General features: G+C 39.4%; 1 protein-coding gene across 1 annotated transcript in view; it reads right to left on the reverse strand.

The window, feature by feature from the left end:
* The window catches only part of FRY (FRY microtubule binding protein), a 476,275-nt gene that overhangs the window by 425,122 nt on the left and 35,041 nt on the right, over positions 1–16,112 (reverse strand). The window lies entirely within an intron of this gene.

A 16,112-nucleotide genomic window follows, 5' to 3' on the forward strand; every position in this document is an offset into this window, starting at 1 on the left:
CATTGGATAATCTCTTTGAGCTTCCATGACTTCATCTTTAAAGCAAGAATGACAACATCCACTATACAGGGAAGTGGCGGTATAAAAATGAATGAAATATATCTTTTGAAATCTCCTGAGTATGGGAATTTCATAAAGTTGACCCATAATAAACATTGGTTGACTCAAAATCTTATAACCTGCATTGAATTTTATAGGCAATTCAAGGTAATAAAAGTCAAACTCCCCTTACCTTCATGCAGTACAAGAAATAGAAATAAAAACATATACTGAGTATTATTCTGTGTAAAATGTAAAAAACTCAGACAAAATAGATGTAATACTTGGCCCTTCCAACTCCATATTGTTCAAGCCTTCTTTGTTCCCATGGACAATGTTTCTCTCTCATCGACATTTCTAGCTCTCTAGCTCTCTCCCTTCCTTTCTGTAAAAAATCAATAAAATAAAATAAAATAAAATAAAATAAAATAAAATAAAATAAAATAAAATAAAATAAAATAAAATAAAATAAAAAACACCATAATATACCATAACACTCCACCCTCACTAATATAAGGTAGCACAGCTCTTTCTTAATCCACTTGTTCTCCCCCCACCCCCACCCCCAGAACTCTAATTCAAGGAGATGCAGTCTTCACCAGTGTAGCTTTCAGGTAAAAATGCATCCAAGTCATGATGGCACACTGGCACATGAAAGCACTAAGCGAGCAGAGCCAGGCTCTCTAACCTGGAGGTCAGTTTTAGAACTAGGCAGCTGAAAAATTGTGTGGATGCTTCAGAACAAGTATGGTTCCACTGGTCTGAAACTAGTTCCAAAGCCTCCCTCTACAGGGATTGCACCCTACCTAAATCAACAGAAGGTTTATTGATTCAGCCTGTGTCAACACAAACTAACCTCTGTCCCAGAGAATGAAAAAGAGTACTCAGAACGTCATAGCAGGCCACTTAAGTCTGAGGTATTTGAAAGGAGTTTCCTAAGTTGTCATGGCAGATAGATCATATTTCCCGTAGAAATGATTGTCCTTATTTCATTTTCATATCTGTTTTGGTTAAAAAGCTAGGTGGAGTGGAGCAGTGGAAAAAGAGGGTCAGGGACACTGATACTCATTTTAATTCTACAACTAGCTGGCTCTGAGATAAGCCTTTCACCTGTTTACGCTTCCTATATGGAATGCAAATGGTTTGATTTACATGATTTGACAATTCCCTCAGGTTACAAATATTTGGGACTCTAAGAAATACTACACAAACATTTTAAAGCTAAGATTTCTATTATTAAAGCAGAACAAATTAAAATAAGTAAATTAAACATAAATAATATGACAGAAAAAATATATAAATCTAAAAAATATAGGAAGGCATGATTTAAGAGACATGTAAAAACAGAAAGTAATAAGTTTTAAAAGTATAGAACTAATTGCTCCAAGAACTGGCTCTTTAAAATGATAGTAAAAGATCAAAAGATCTGTAAAAGGTAAAGATTACATCTAGAAGAAACTACAAATATACCACTTTTGGAAAGAAAATAAAATATATGATGAAGAACATACACTCTAAGTGAGAAAAATTTTAAATTTATAAGAAAAAAAACAATAGAAAGCTGCTCCCAAAGGGACGCAAGAAAAATTTTTCACTATGCCGACAATTATGGGAGAAACTGTAACAATGATCTATACATATAAAGACCAGGGTCCATAACATCCAAAATGACCAAACGGATGACCCAACATTGGAAGTCAGTCCTGCAGTCAGTGCAGTCCGGCAGACAGTGATCCAGCACTGACTGCCGAGGGGGCTGCGGATTAGGCCCAGAGAGAGGCCTGGAGAGAGAATAGGGGTCTGATCCACAGCCTCCATGGCAGCTGCTGATCAGCCCCACTTCTCTGATCAGGCCCGGAGATAGGCCCAGAGATGCTGACTGGCATAGAAACCAATCAATCAGAACCAAATCTGGGTGAGCTGGGAGGAGCCAATGGCTGCCTCGGAGGCAGAGCTTTTGATGCTGACTGGCATAGAAAATAACCAATCAGAACCTAATCTGGGTGAATTATGAAGGTAGAACCTAAGGTAGGGGCTGAAGAAGGGTTTTAAGGACAATAGTTATTTGGTGTAAGGTGTAAGAAAGCCATTCAATGTTTTAATGACCAGTTTGGCAGTATAGTGCATATAGCTGGCTATCAGCCCAAAGATAGGTATTATGTATTTTTGTCTGCCAAGAGCATCTCCTCCTGCTGAAAAAAAGCTCTCCTACCCCCATTTAGCAATTCTATTCTATATAATCTATCTATACAAATAAAAGGGTAATATACTAATTAGACTGGGTTGACCAGCCATCTTCTGGATGTCTGACTTCCTTATAGACAGAGCCATAGTGGTAGGGGATGAGGCAGAGGCAGTAAGGGGTGATCAGGCTGGAAGGGGAGAGAAGTTGAGGGCAATGAGGCCAGCAGGGGAGGGCAGTTGAGGGCAAGATCAGGCTGGCAGGGGAGGGCAGATGGGGGTGAGATCAGGCCAGCAGGGGTGGGCCGTTAGAGGAGATCAGGCAGGCAGAGGCAGTCAGGGGTGATCAGGCTGGCAGGGGAGAGCAGTTAGGGCCGAGATCAGGCAGCAGAGGAGAGCAGTTAGGGGCGATCAGGCAGGCAGGTGAACAGTTAGGAGCCAGCAGTCCTAGATTGGGAGAGGGATGTTTGACTGCTGGAATAGGCCCATCCCTCGGGCCTAAACAGGCAGTTGGACATCCCTCAAGGGGTCCTTGATTGGAGAGGGTGCAAGCTTGGCTGAGGGAAACCCCCCATGCACGAATGTACTGGCCTACTAGTTAAAAAATAAAACCCAATTTTCCCAGAGCCACTAAGACCAAATTATGTTCTAAGCATTTGTTAAGCAACAGATACTCTTATATTATTCAAGTCATTCTGGATAACAACAACAATGAAAAAGATGGATTGTCAATTCATTTCATAAAACTCACATATTCTTGAAACAAAAAGCAGAAAAATAGAGTCCAAAACAAACAAGCAAAGCAAAAATCCAGTCTGATAATACTTAGAAACAAAGATGCAGAAATCTTAAGAAAATATTGCTAAATCACTTGAGTAAAAATAAAGTTATTGCAGTGCTGGCAGTGTGACCCCGTGGGCTGCACATCCTCCCATGCACCAAAGACTGCTGGTTTGACTCCCAGGCCCAGGTTTTGAGCTCAATCCCCAGTTTGGGGCATGCAGGAGGCAGCTGATCAATGTTCTACTCTCACACTGATGTTTCTATCTCTATTCCTCTCCCTTCCTCTCTCTAAAAATCAATAAAAATATTTTTTAAAATAGAAAATTATTATAACATATATTTTATGCCAGTGATACAGAGATAGTTCAACCTTAGATAATTTATTAATAATTAATTACTTCAATTTTTATAATTGATCTAAAAAAAGTGGAAAACACATGATAATTTCAATAGATGCTAAAATTACTTAATAAAATTCACTGCCTAATAAAAAATTAGTTTGCTAGGATTTGAAGAATAAATCATTAATATGATAAAGATTATAATATAAAACTAGATAAAAATGGTCAAGTACTGTAGATATTCTCAATAAAGTCAGAGACATACTATTTCACAGTGTTATCTAGGAATTCTAAGTAATAAAACAAAAGGTAAAATGAGTTCCATTTGCACACTGACCACCAGGGGGCAGACACTCCAACCGATAGGTTGCCTTGCTGCTGGGGTCCGGCTGATTGGGACTGGGTGAGATGGGCCAAACACACCTTAGAGCCTCTGTGGCCCTTATCTGGTTGCAATCATGCATGGGTGGGGGTCCCTTGGGCTGACCTGTGCCCTCTCAAAATCTGGAACCTCTTGGGGGATATCAGAGAGCTGGTTTCTGCCCTATCCCCACAGGCCAGACCAAGAGATCCCACCAATGCATGAATCTGTGCACCAGGCCTCTAGTATATAAATAAATGCCATTAAAATTACCTAACTGATCATGTTTATATATTTTTCAGTACTGCTACTTTATCTTGATGCATTCACACTTTATTTAAAATTCAACTGGAGGCATATATTGATAAATTACCACATTCTATGATTTTAAAATCAGGTTTTGAAATAATTTTTTCAACAGTTAGCAGACTAGAACTTCTAAATATTTTAATATACATGACTGGCTCTTGGAAGAGGAAAAAGTCACAATCCTTGAAGAATATGTACATGCTTTCCTTGAAAATACTATGAGGAGGCATTAAAAACTATTTTCTGAAACTCAGCATGGGAAAACAACAACCCTGCCTTTGAGAAGGCATTGATTAGAATGATAAATAATAACAATGTTTGACTCATATCATAAACTACAACACAGCTTTTTATAAATGTGTTCAAGCCAGGGAAGGAAATTATTTGAAAAAAGTTTTTAATTTACCTTTGAAGAGCAGAGCTAAGGGAAGAGCAGAGGCATGTTACAGCATTGCTCTAACACCCTCTGGTGTCCTGTTTGCAGCACTCCTTTTTGAGGTCATTATTTGCTCTTTAGATAGCTGTTTGCAAAGGAGCTCTTTGGGAAACCACTAATGTGTGTGAAGGTGAATAAATGCCTCATCTAAGACAATCAATACCTGGGTCTTACAACCAGATGGTGTACTAATTATGCCTGTACACATATTTTACAATTCTCTGTGGATCCAGAGTCTATATCTCTAAATGAGCCAGTGCACAATTAACATCACATAGGAAAGGGGAGTCAGTAAACAGTAAATGTTAGAGCTCCAAGAGGAAATGTTTGACCTGATTCAATGGTTGTTTTGTGGCACATTTCCATTGGAAACCATAGATGACCTGATAAGAACCCAATGTTTGGTGTATACCTACCATATTAAACTTTCTTTATTAAAAAGAAGTTGAATAAATGAGTGAAAATTCTTCACCAAAAGTGATGTTAGCCCCTTTTGTTGTGCATCAGAAATGTATATATGCTTCTTTAATACATACAGATTTAGAACTGACTTCATATTTGGGAATCAACCTAATCTGAAATATTAAAATAAATTAATAACTGCTACTCAATAAATATTCTAAAACTAAGGATAAAAGTATGTACATTATAGCTAGGCATGAATAAACAAATTTACAAACTAATAAACCAATCTAATATAATAAGTACAAATCTCTAAAGAAAATATACACAAATACTGATAAGGTTTATATCAAAATAGTTAAATTATGTGTCATTTTTTCCCTCTTATAATTTCCCTTTTGCTTTTTTTGGTCATGATAAGAAATTACTTTTATAATGAGGAAAAACTCACTTCAATAAATAAAAGTTCTTAAAAGAAATATGCTTGCTTAGGTTTTTTTCTAAAAATATATGTACATTTTTTAGAGGGAGTATTTTGTCTTGTTTCCAAATTCTCCCAGGGGGTAACTATTAATCAAATTTTTATTTATGAAAACTTCACTTATTCCTCATCTAATCCCAAATTCCAAGTGTTAAAAGTAGCTGTCCTCATTTCTGGCTATAAGTGTCTTATCTTTTTCATTGTCACAGCTCAGTAATTGACAATTTATGCAATCCGCTTAATCTGCTTAGCAACAGGAAGGGTGGGGCCCAAACAGAGGAAAACCAGTAGCATTTTGCAGTTGTGAAATGAGAAAGAAAGAGTGGGACAGTGGCCCTAGGTCATGCAAAATATTTTTAATGTTAAATCACAAAAGCAAAAATCAAACAAAAAATGTTCTATATTATTCTCATACAGAATTACATAAATATAGTCTTAAGAGCACCATAAGATTAGAATGCCAGAAATACAATAGTGCTTTAATGACAAGTAAATGGAAAGTTTCTTGTCCCTGGATCTCTAAATGAGCCAGTGAGCTTTGCCTTAGAAAACTCCCACCAGAAAGGGTGTGGCTTAGGTGAAAATCAGAGAAAGATCTGCTCTAGCCATAAAGGTAAGACCCTGTGATGTTAATTCTGACTAAGAATAACTGGGTACCATGTCTGCTATACTTTTCATTTCTTCTTGGGTAAGCAGAAAGGAGGGAAGAAACTGAGACATACACCAAAGGAATTCATAGCACTAAAGCTTTCTCTTTCTGCCAAACTACTTGAAGTTTATGGCAACAATCTCATCAAATGAATGAGAATGCTGAGATCACAGGTTGTAAGGATCCTGTGTTCAAGTTCATTAATGTCTCCCATGCATCTAATCAGAAATCTACCAAATATACAGTGCCATCTGTTTCTTCTTTACCAGCACTGATCACAAATGCAAAAGGAAGAGATTTCAATGAACTAATTCACTAAATGACAATATGTTTTAATTATAGTTTATTGATTAGTCCTTATGAAGTTAAATCAGTAGAGACCTTGCTATGAAAGAAAGCAGAAAAGGTCACCAATTTCCAACATAACAGATTGTTCTGTTGTTTGAACTTGTTCATTCATTTGTTTGAAATGTTTTTTAAGCACCTACTGTGTGTACTCTTCCAAACACTGAGGTTACTGTGGTGAATGAGACCTGCTCTCAGAAATTACATTATAGCTGTGATTGTACCCACACACAGAGTATAAAGACAAAATCTATCTATATAAAAACCTAAAAGTGTCAGTTATAACTGAATGACCAGATGACCAGAACTGGCCAGTTGTTATGATATACACTTACCACCAGGGGGAGTGCTGTTAAGTCAGAAGCCTGGCTCATGGCTAGTGAGCACAACTGCAGCTATGATGGGAGCCTTTCCTGACTCCACCACAGTGCTACTGAGCAGTGACTGCAGGCACAGCGGATCCAAAATGAGCACAAGTAGTGTGGCACCGGGCCCTGGCACAGGCTCCTCCCTGACTGCCTACTGTTTGGTGCACTGCTACATCCCCTGGGAATTGGGCCTAAGCCAGCAGTCAGACTTCCCCTGAGGGTTCTTGGATTTTGAGAGGGTGCAGGCAAGGCTGAGGCACCGCCTCCCGTGCACAAATATGTGCACCAGGCCTCTAGTTAATAAATAAACAAGAAAATGTCGAACAGTAACAAGTAGACAGGAGAGAACTTGGTAGAGGGTGACTATTTTAGATTGGGTGTCAGAGGAGTCATCTTGAGGAGGTGAATCAGGCTGAGATAAGAATATTAAGCAGGATCCAGCTGCTCAGAGATAAGGAGTAAAAGCTGCCAGCCCAGAAATAGCATAACAGCATATATATGCAAAGGCTTTATGGTAGGAACATATTTGGTGTGTTAGAGACATAAAAAGTAAACCAGTATAATAGAGGTTTAAAAGGGAGGAGTGATACCCAGCCAGCATGGCTCAGTGGTTGAGCATCCACCTATGAATCAGGAGGTCATGGTTTGATTCCTGCTCAGGGCACATGCCTGGGTTGCAGGCTTGATCCCTAGTGTAGGGCATGCAGGAGGCAGCCAATCAATGATTCTCTCTCATCATTGATGTTTCTATCTTTCTCTCCTTCTCTCTTCCTATCTTAAATCAATAAAAATATATTTTTTTTAAAAGGGAGGAATGATACAAAATGATATTGGAGAACTAGGCAGGCCCCCGTTAATGTCAGGGCTTTGTAAACCAGAGCAGAGTCTAAGTTTTATTGTAGGTGAGAAGGGATGCCACAAGGGAATGATAAATGAGGAAAGAAGGCTGTAATAAATATTATTTATGTTTTTAAAAGATCACTGTGATTACTGTGGCTGCCATGTATAGAAGTGACAGAAGAGGACATGAATGGGAACAGGGGGATAACTGGGAGCTATGAGGATAAGGCAAGGGTCAGAGAAAATGGTGATTTGTATTTGAGTGCTGATAATGTTTGGTTTTTTTCAATATATATTTTATTGATTTTTCACAGAGAGGAAGAGAGAGGGATAGGGAGTTAGAAACATCGATGGGAGAGAATCATCAATCAGCTGCCTCTTTCACACCCCCTACTGGGAATGTGCCTGCAACCAAGGTACATGGCCTCGACCGGAATTGAACCTGGGACCTTTCAGTCCGCAGGCCGACACTCTATCCACTGAGCCAAACCAGTCCCCCGCTGAGTGCTGATAATGTAAGTGGAACTGGGATTTGTTTTGAAGGCAGGGTTGATAGAACAGGCTAAATGTGGAGCATGAGCATAAGAAAGTTATCAAACATAAGCTCTAGATGTTTTGTCTTAATCAGAGATAATGGTGTTATCTACTGAAATGGGTAAGTTGGGAGAAGAACAGGTAATGTGATAGAAAATCCATTTTTACCTTGGCCATGTTAGGTCTGAAATGCCTCTGACACCTCCAAGTGAGGACCTTTAGAATATGAGTTGAATATTTTGGGGAGATGTCAGGGCCAGAATACAATTTGGGTATTAGCATGAGATTAGAGGAGATGACCTCAGAGAAACTGTAGATAATGAGGAAACAGAGGCTTGGGAGTCAGTGTCATGAGACATTCAGCATTAGTGGTTGGGCAAGAGAGGAGCCAGCACAAAGATGGGAAAAGAGCAGCCAGTCTTCTATGAGGGAATCAGGAGAGGGTGGTGGCCAGAGAACAGGAGAATAAAGTGGGCAGGTCAATGTAATTAGCTTCTACCAGAGATCTTAGTAAGACATGAAGAGAAGATGACCAGAGAGCTTGCAACATAGCTACATTGAGTGAAGGATGGTATATGCACAAAAACAGAGCAACTGAAATTATAGTCAACCACTGTGAATGTTTATAATACTTTATAAACATTATATTATTTTTCTAAATTTTATGAAGCATCTATTATACTATTTACAGCTCATATCTTTTTTCTCATTTTTTTTATTTCTATAACCAATCAATGAGTACTTAAATATTTCTAACCTTATAAACAGATTTTATAATATAAACATTGAAAACTGGTTTTATTAATATTTGTTGCCTTTCTCTTTCTTTCCTGCAGGCATTTAGAGCTAGTGCTGGAACTCAAAAGCTGGACTTTTGACTCTGACTCTGTTTCCCCCCCACACCATGGCTTAGCTCTGCAGCACCAAGAAGACAAGCTATGCAAAATGTCCCTGGTAAGTTTATTTTATTTTATACTACTTGTTCAGGAAAGTAGCAGCCAGGCATTTGAGGATTTGAGATGAGGCTCTCTGCTTATTAGCATTGGGATCATGGGAACATCACATCTCTCTAAACTTCAGTTTTTTCATCCTATATAATAAAAGTCTAATATGTTAAGTGATGGGTCATCTGTTCAACCAATCAAAGCAAATATGCTAATGGTATACTAAGGTCGTTCAACTGCTTGCTATGATGTTTACTAATCACAAGGGGGCAGACGTTGACTGGTTGGCCAGTTGCTATAACATGCACTGACCACCAGGGGGCAGATGCTCTGACTGATAGATTAGCTTGCTGCTGGGGTCTGGCCAATTGGGACTGAGCAAGATGGGCCAGACACATCCTGGAGCTCTAGCTTTGTCCCTCCCCAGCTGGACAATCTTCTGCATCCCTTGATCATGGGATGTTGGGTCCCTTGACCTAGCCTGTGCTCTCTTGTAATCCAGGCCCTTCAAGGGATATGGGAAAGCCAGTTTTGGCCTGATCCCACAGGTCAGGCTAAGGGACCCCACTGATGCATGAATTCATGCACTGAGCTTCTTAACAGCTCCCTAAATTATGAGGCTGTATTGTCCAGAACCTATGACTGACCAGAATATCATAGTCGCCTACTAGGCTTAAACTTCACATTACTTTTCCCAGTGTGCTTTGGGACACATTGACTTTGGTCATAGAGTGATACAGTCTAGTTCACCCTTCCAGTAAAAGCTTGTTAAATTATTCATTTCAATGCCCTTTGGGAATTTAGAGACATTTTGCTTCATTTTCTACTAGTCTATCAGCTTCAGAAAGACATTATTTATTCCCTATTTGGTTGTCCAGTACCAACTAAGGAAAGGCATTCCATCAGGCTTTACAGGGATGCAGAAGTACGAAAAGTGAAGAGGAGCTGCCAATTAATTTGGAATGCAAACTCTAAAAACAGCCTGAGGCTACTAAATCAATTCAGAATATTAACATTTTTAAATACTATTGGAACCAAGGTTAGCATTATTTTCCTTATATAGATTCAGGCCTTACAGATATGTTTGTTTAATCATAAATATAAATTCTTGCCATGTGACCAGGGTTTTTAAATAAATCCAGAAAAACTGAGGAAATGGACAAAAATAAATATAATAAAATATGCCTCCCTCTTCTTTTTGTCCACTTTTCTTGACTTTTATAGAAGCTTGTTTTGTGACCAGAATGATGTTTCTGTTTGGTATAGGTCAGTTTTTATATTCTCAGAGTTGTCATGTGCAGTATAATAGATAGATGGTAAGTAAATATAGGAAATATAATTTCTACAAGTCACACAGAACTCATATTTTTCTAAAAACTTTTTTCAATACTACTGTATCAACATTATGTAGGTTAATAAATATCTGTCCAACTTCTTTATTATTTTATCATATATCACTTCTTCTGAGTAATAAAAACAATGTATATTTTCTAAAAGTGTTTAAACTTCATTCATTTGACAAGCACCATTTTCAGTAACATAAAAAATTCAGTCTCACCAGGGCAGACTTCTTGGTCCATCCCATTTGTCCTTTTCCTTCCCATGACTCACATTGGAGTCTGTGATCCTAACTCCTGCAGCATGCTCACCAGTGCTCCCTCTTCACCCATATCACTTTGTCCCCATTCATAACTCTAGCTGAAATGTGGCCGTACAACTGGAAACGTAATTTTGGAAGAGAATGGCATAATCCTGAAACTTTCAGATTTCAGATATCAAAGGAAACAGAAGAGGAAAATGAAGAGAGAGAAACAGAGATGGTAGAAGGACTTTGCAGATAGAGAAAGGGTCCATGAGCCAAGGAAAGTGTACAGCCTTTAGTAGAAAACAGATTCTCCCTTAAAGTCTCCAGAGAGAAATTATGTCCTTGAGTTCAGTGAGGCACATATTGGGCTTCTGATCTACAAAACTGCATGTAAATGAATGTGTTGTTTTAAGCCACTAAGTCTGTGATCCTTTGTTATAGTAGTAGGACATTAATAAATCTCTTTTTGAAATGAATACCTAGGTGGCCCACAAGTCACATGTCTGGTCATCATATACTAAAAGTACAAACAAATCTCACCATAGTCTATTCATTATAGAATTGAATTAACTATGAGGCTCTCGTGGCCTGGATGGGTGGCTTAGTTAGGTGGAGCATTGTCCCATTCACCAAAAGGTTGTGAGTTTGAATATCTGTCAGGGCACATACCTAGGTTTCAAATTAGATCACTGGTCAAGGCAGGTGCAGGAGGAAACCAACTGATCAATGCTTCTTTCTTACATCAATGTTTCTCTATATCTTCCCCTAGCTCTAAAATCTATAAAACATAGCCTTGGGTGAGGATTAAAAAAATAATAATAATAAGCATGAGGCTCTCCTAAACAAAAATGCAAAGCCCAAAGACAAGGTGGTAGAGAATCTTTGTTATGTTAAATTAATTTCTCTAGTTAATAATTATTTCTTACTCCTTCTGTTAATGGCCTCCATGGAACTATTATTGTCCACCCAAATTCATTTCACATCTTTTATTTCTCTGTGTCTTTGATCCAGTTTGCTTCGCTTCTGATCAGGCTTGTCATGTCCTGTCTGACTCCCTGCATTGTTATTCATGGGTCCCTGTGCTTGGGACACTTCCTTCCTCATTCCAACTAACCTACCTCATTCACAGTTTAAGCCAGCACTTTCAACACATTTAATATTTCCTTAGACCTTTATTTCTTGCAAGAAGTAGTATAACCAAGTATAATGAGCACAGAGGCACCATTACATACACAGGTAACACATGAAATTCAAGCAGGAGATCCTGAAAGGTGTTGTGTGCACTGCCCTGTCTCTTTAGAAGGCATGCCAGAACCCAGACCTCCTTCTCATCATAGTATCTTCTGAGTTCCCAAGTCATTTTTTGTTTGTAATTGACTACATCTAAACCCTCTATTTCAGGTTGCAAACTCCGAGGAAATGGAAACAACTTTAGTTTTCTTGGACTTATTCCTGTATCATACCAATTATGGTGTCTTCCACAATCTAAATAAGTTCCATCATTTTAGTTCCACCCTCTGTAAATTGGGTGTTATCTTTGTATCTTAATGACAATGGAGGCAGCTGCCTGGTTTCCAATCCCAGGGTGCCATTTACTATCTGTGAACTCAGGGCAAGCTACTTAACCCCTCCCATGCTTCCTTCGCTCCGTTAATATTAACAGCCCACCTCAGGGCTTCTCTGAGAATTAAATGAATTAATATATGAAAAGCCCTCTTTAGTATTCACATTTTCAGGTAAGTTTTCTTTAAGATATTTCTCCAGAGCTTTCAGCACCTCATGCCAATGGGGAGCAGCATAGGACAGGGAGTGGATGCTTGGATTTTATGGCAGTTTCACCACTTACTAGCTTTTGTGGTCTTAGGTAAGGTACTTAATCACTCTGGGCACATTTTCAGTAAAATAATAGGGGCACTTAGAGCATACAGTTCTGGGGATTAAATGATATAACTCATTTGAAAAGCTAATAGTGTCTAACACATTAGCAAGTACTCAATAAATATGAATTTTAATTAGGCATCAACAAATTCCCTTAATGCATTAGGGAGCATATGACATGACACGAGTGGTTTTCCCATGTCCACTGAGAGAGCAACAGGGCAGCTCAGCACTCTCCACTGCTCTCTCTGAGGTGCAGAGGAAGGGATGGAAAAGGCCAGTCCTGGGCCTGCTCTGGCACATGCCCTCCCACTGGGAGGAGGATGTGAGCTCAGGGCAGCTGCTAAGGAGATGTGGATGGGATCTGTGCTGAGCATCACTAAGCAATTCCAACCTCCTAGCTCCCAAGTATAGCAGGTGCTCCCAACCTGGAGCCTCAGCTTTGAACCCCAGGATGAGAAGCTTCCGCATGGAATTCGTCCATCTGCATCAGCGCCAGAATTCTGCCTCAGCCACTGCATTCCAACATTTTCTCTGCAGGCAGCTCCTTCTGAGCCAGAACAGCAAGAGAGCCATCTGTTCACCTGGATCCCACTCTTGGGCAGCTATCTACCAGGAACTTTCTTCACATCATCTTGCTACCACAAACCGCAAGAGGAAGCAGGAAAAGATGGTTGTATTTTGAAGATTGTGCTGTGCATTCCTGTTACTGCTGGGAGACAGGGCTAATGACCAAGTTATGTGCTAAATATGAAGCAAAGATAATACGTATACACTGGGAGGAAATGAGCAGGCTTGTATGTGGTTTGCCCTGACAGCACTACAGAGAATGGACCCTGTTACTCTAGAAAATGACTCAAATGCTGCAGAAGGAGGAATGAAGAGGCTCTGGACATAACAGTTGACAGAATGTTAAGGGAGAAATCCCCACTTTGTGGACATAAAATGTGAATGCATTGTCATTTTTCCCATAGAAAATGTTTGAAACTATAGAATTTTGTACAGGAACACATGGGGTTTGCATACCTTTCACTTCCCACATTTTGCCTTTTTCTCCATTGATTGATTTCAGTCTGGGCTGTTAGTCTAACTCTTCACAGTCTCAGTGTGGTCAGCTGATCATAGGTCAGCTGCCCACATCCCAGTCCCTGGGTATGTCATCTTGAATGGCAAATGTACTTTGCAGGTAAGATTAAGTTAAAGATCTTGAGACAGGGATATATCTTTTTTTTTCTTTCTTTTTCTTTTTCTTTTTTTTTTTTTTGAGAGAAAGGAAGAGGGAGAGAGAGATAGAAACTTCCATGATGAGAAAGAATCATTGATCAGCTGCCTCTTGCAAGTGCCCCACTGGGGAATCAAGCCCACAACCCAGTCATGTGCCCTTGACCGAAATCGAACTTGGGACCTTTCAGTTTGCAGGCTGGCACTCTATCCACTGAGCCAAACTGATTAGGGCACAGGGATATATCTTGAGTTATCTGGGTGGGAACTAAATACAACCACAAGGGTCTTTAGAGGAAGGGGGTGGGGAATCCAAGAAAAAGAGGGAGCTGGGGCTGTGGGGGCAGAAGTCAGAGTGCAGGGCCATGCGTCAAAAGTGTTGGCCACCTCTAGAATCTGGAAAAGGCCAGAAAAAGATTTTCCCCAGAATCTCCAGGAGGAATGCAGCCATGATGACCATTTTAGATGTCTGAGATCCAGGAATGTGAGAGAATAGGTCAGTGTTGCTTTAAGAGACTACATATGTGTGGTGAAGTGTTAATGCAGCCACAGGAAATTAATACTCTCAGGGGAGGGCAGGCAAGGCATTCTGTACAAAGCCAACAAAAATAGACAATAGAGGGCAATGTCACATATAATAGTGAGCAGCTCCTAATCATTTGTTTATTATACATAAAACAAATACAAGTATAGCTGGGTTAAGATTTAAGATTTAAACTCTCCAATATTAGTTTTTAGGGTATTTAAAATTTTATGTCTGATCTTAGAATCTAGTCACTAGTGGTTTAAATCCTATCATGTTTTGCTTGCTATGAGTTTCTTCTTCATTTTTGTTTATTTATACCATTCTCCTTCTATTCATGAGGTCAAAGTTTGTAGTCTAAAATTATCTCGTTTTCTTGTCTTAGTGTCAGGAGAAAGCTCTACTGTGGTTTTCAGCTCCCAGAAACCCCAGGGGAACACTTAGTTAGGCAACTATGAAGTTTGCTTTATTCAGAGGGTGGAGTCCTGTTTTGAGGGTGGGAAAGCAGCTCTGAGTCTCAGAGTTATTCAGTGAACCTCAGACAGCCCTGATTCTTCTGGGCTAGACCCTGCTCTCACACACAACGGTCACAGTGAGTCACAGTGGCACAATGATGCCTCTGTAGCCAGTAGGGGGCTGCAGTCAAGGACTGGGACTGTGGGGGAAAGGGACTCCTTGTTGACAGCATGATTTCAGATGTGTCCTCTGAGTAAAGCAACTTTCAGAACTGAAGGTCCCCAGGATCACAATGAGCCTGTCATCCCAAGAAGCTGGTTATTTTAGGATGCTCTCTAAGTCAAAATTATATGATGGCACTTTTCTTTTCTTTTCTTTTTTTTTTTGCCATTATAGTTTCCTTTCAATATTATTTTGTATTGGTTTCAGGTGTACAGAATACTGGTTAGATAATCATATATTTTACAAAGTGTTTCCCCAATATGTCCAGTACTAACTGGTACCATATACAGTTATTGCAATATTATTCACTATATTCCCTATTCTTTACTTTATTTATTTTTATTTTCAGTTTTATTTTTCTACTAGAGGCCTGGTACATGGTGGGGGGCATGGCCTGAGGGCATCAGCCCACAGTGGGAGTAGCAGCTCATCCTGGAGTGGCTATGGAACTGCCCTCTGAGTGGCTGCTCTCGTTGTGGAAGTGCTCTTCACTCCAGCAATAAGTATCTTCCCCCTGGTGGTCAGTGTGCATCATAGCAACTGGCCGATCGGTTGTTCTGATCATTCTGCTGTTTGGTCTCTGGGCTTTTATTATATAGGATAGGATTATAAACAAAGCTGTTATAAACCTCTTGCACTTGTCTCTTTAGTTTTTCTGGATTACATAACTAATGGAAAAATTGCTGGTTCAAAGACATGCTTACTTTCACCTTTATCAGGTAATGTCAAACTACTTTCCAAAATGAATGCATCGATGTATTTTCACTCCAGGAAGAAACTGGGGCTCACATTGCACTATAAGACTACCTTGATTTTTTGCTGTTTAGTGAGTATGGCCTTAACTTGTCTGTGGTCTTTCCTAATTCTTGTTCTTCTTCTTGTCCTTCTGGCACCTCTATTATACACACGTTGCTTCATTTTATATTGTCCCAAAGCTCCCCTTAGCTCTCCTCTTGCTAATTATTTTCTCCAATTGCTGTTCATATTGGGTATGTTTTTTGTTCACCATCTTCTAACTAACTAATATGGTCCTCTGCTTCTTCCAGTCTACTGTTGAGACATTCCATTGCATTTTTTATTGTAGCTCTATCATTCTTCATTTCCTCTTGATTTTCCATCAATCCAGTTTAGGTACTGTATGACTCATGCTGAATTATTTCTCTGAAATATTGCTTGCCTCCATTTCATTTAGTTCTTTTTCTGATGATACCCCC

Source organism: Pipistrellus hanaki, assembly GCF_964339955.1.
Source record: "Pipistrellus hanaki genome assembly, chromosome: 3".
NCBI classification, from domain to species: Eukaryota; Metazoa; Chordata; class Mammalia; order Chiroptera; family Vespertilionidae; genus Pipistrellus; species Pipistrellus hanaki.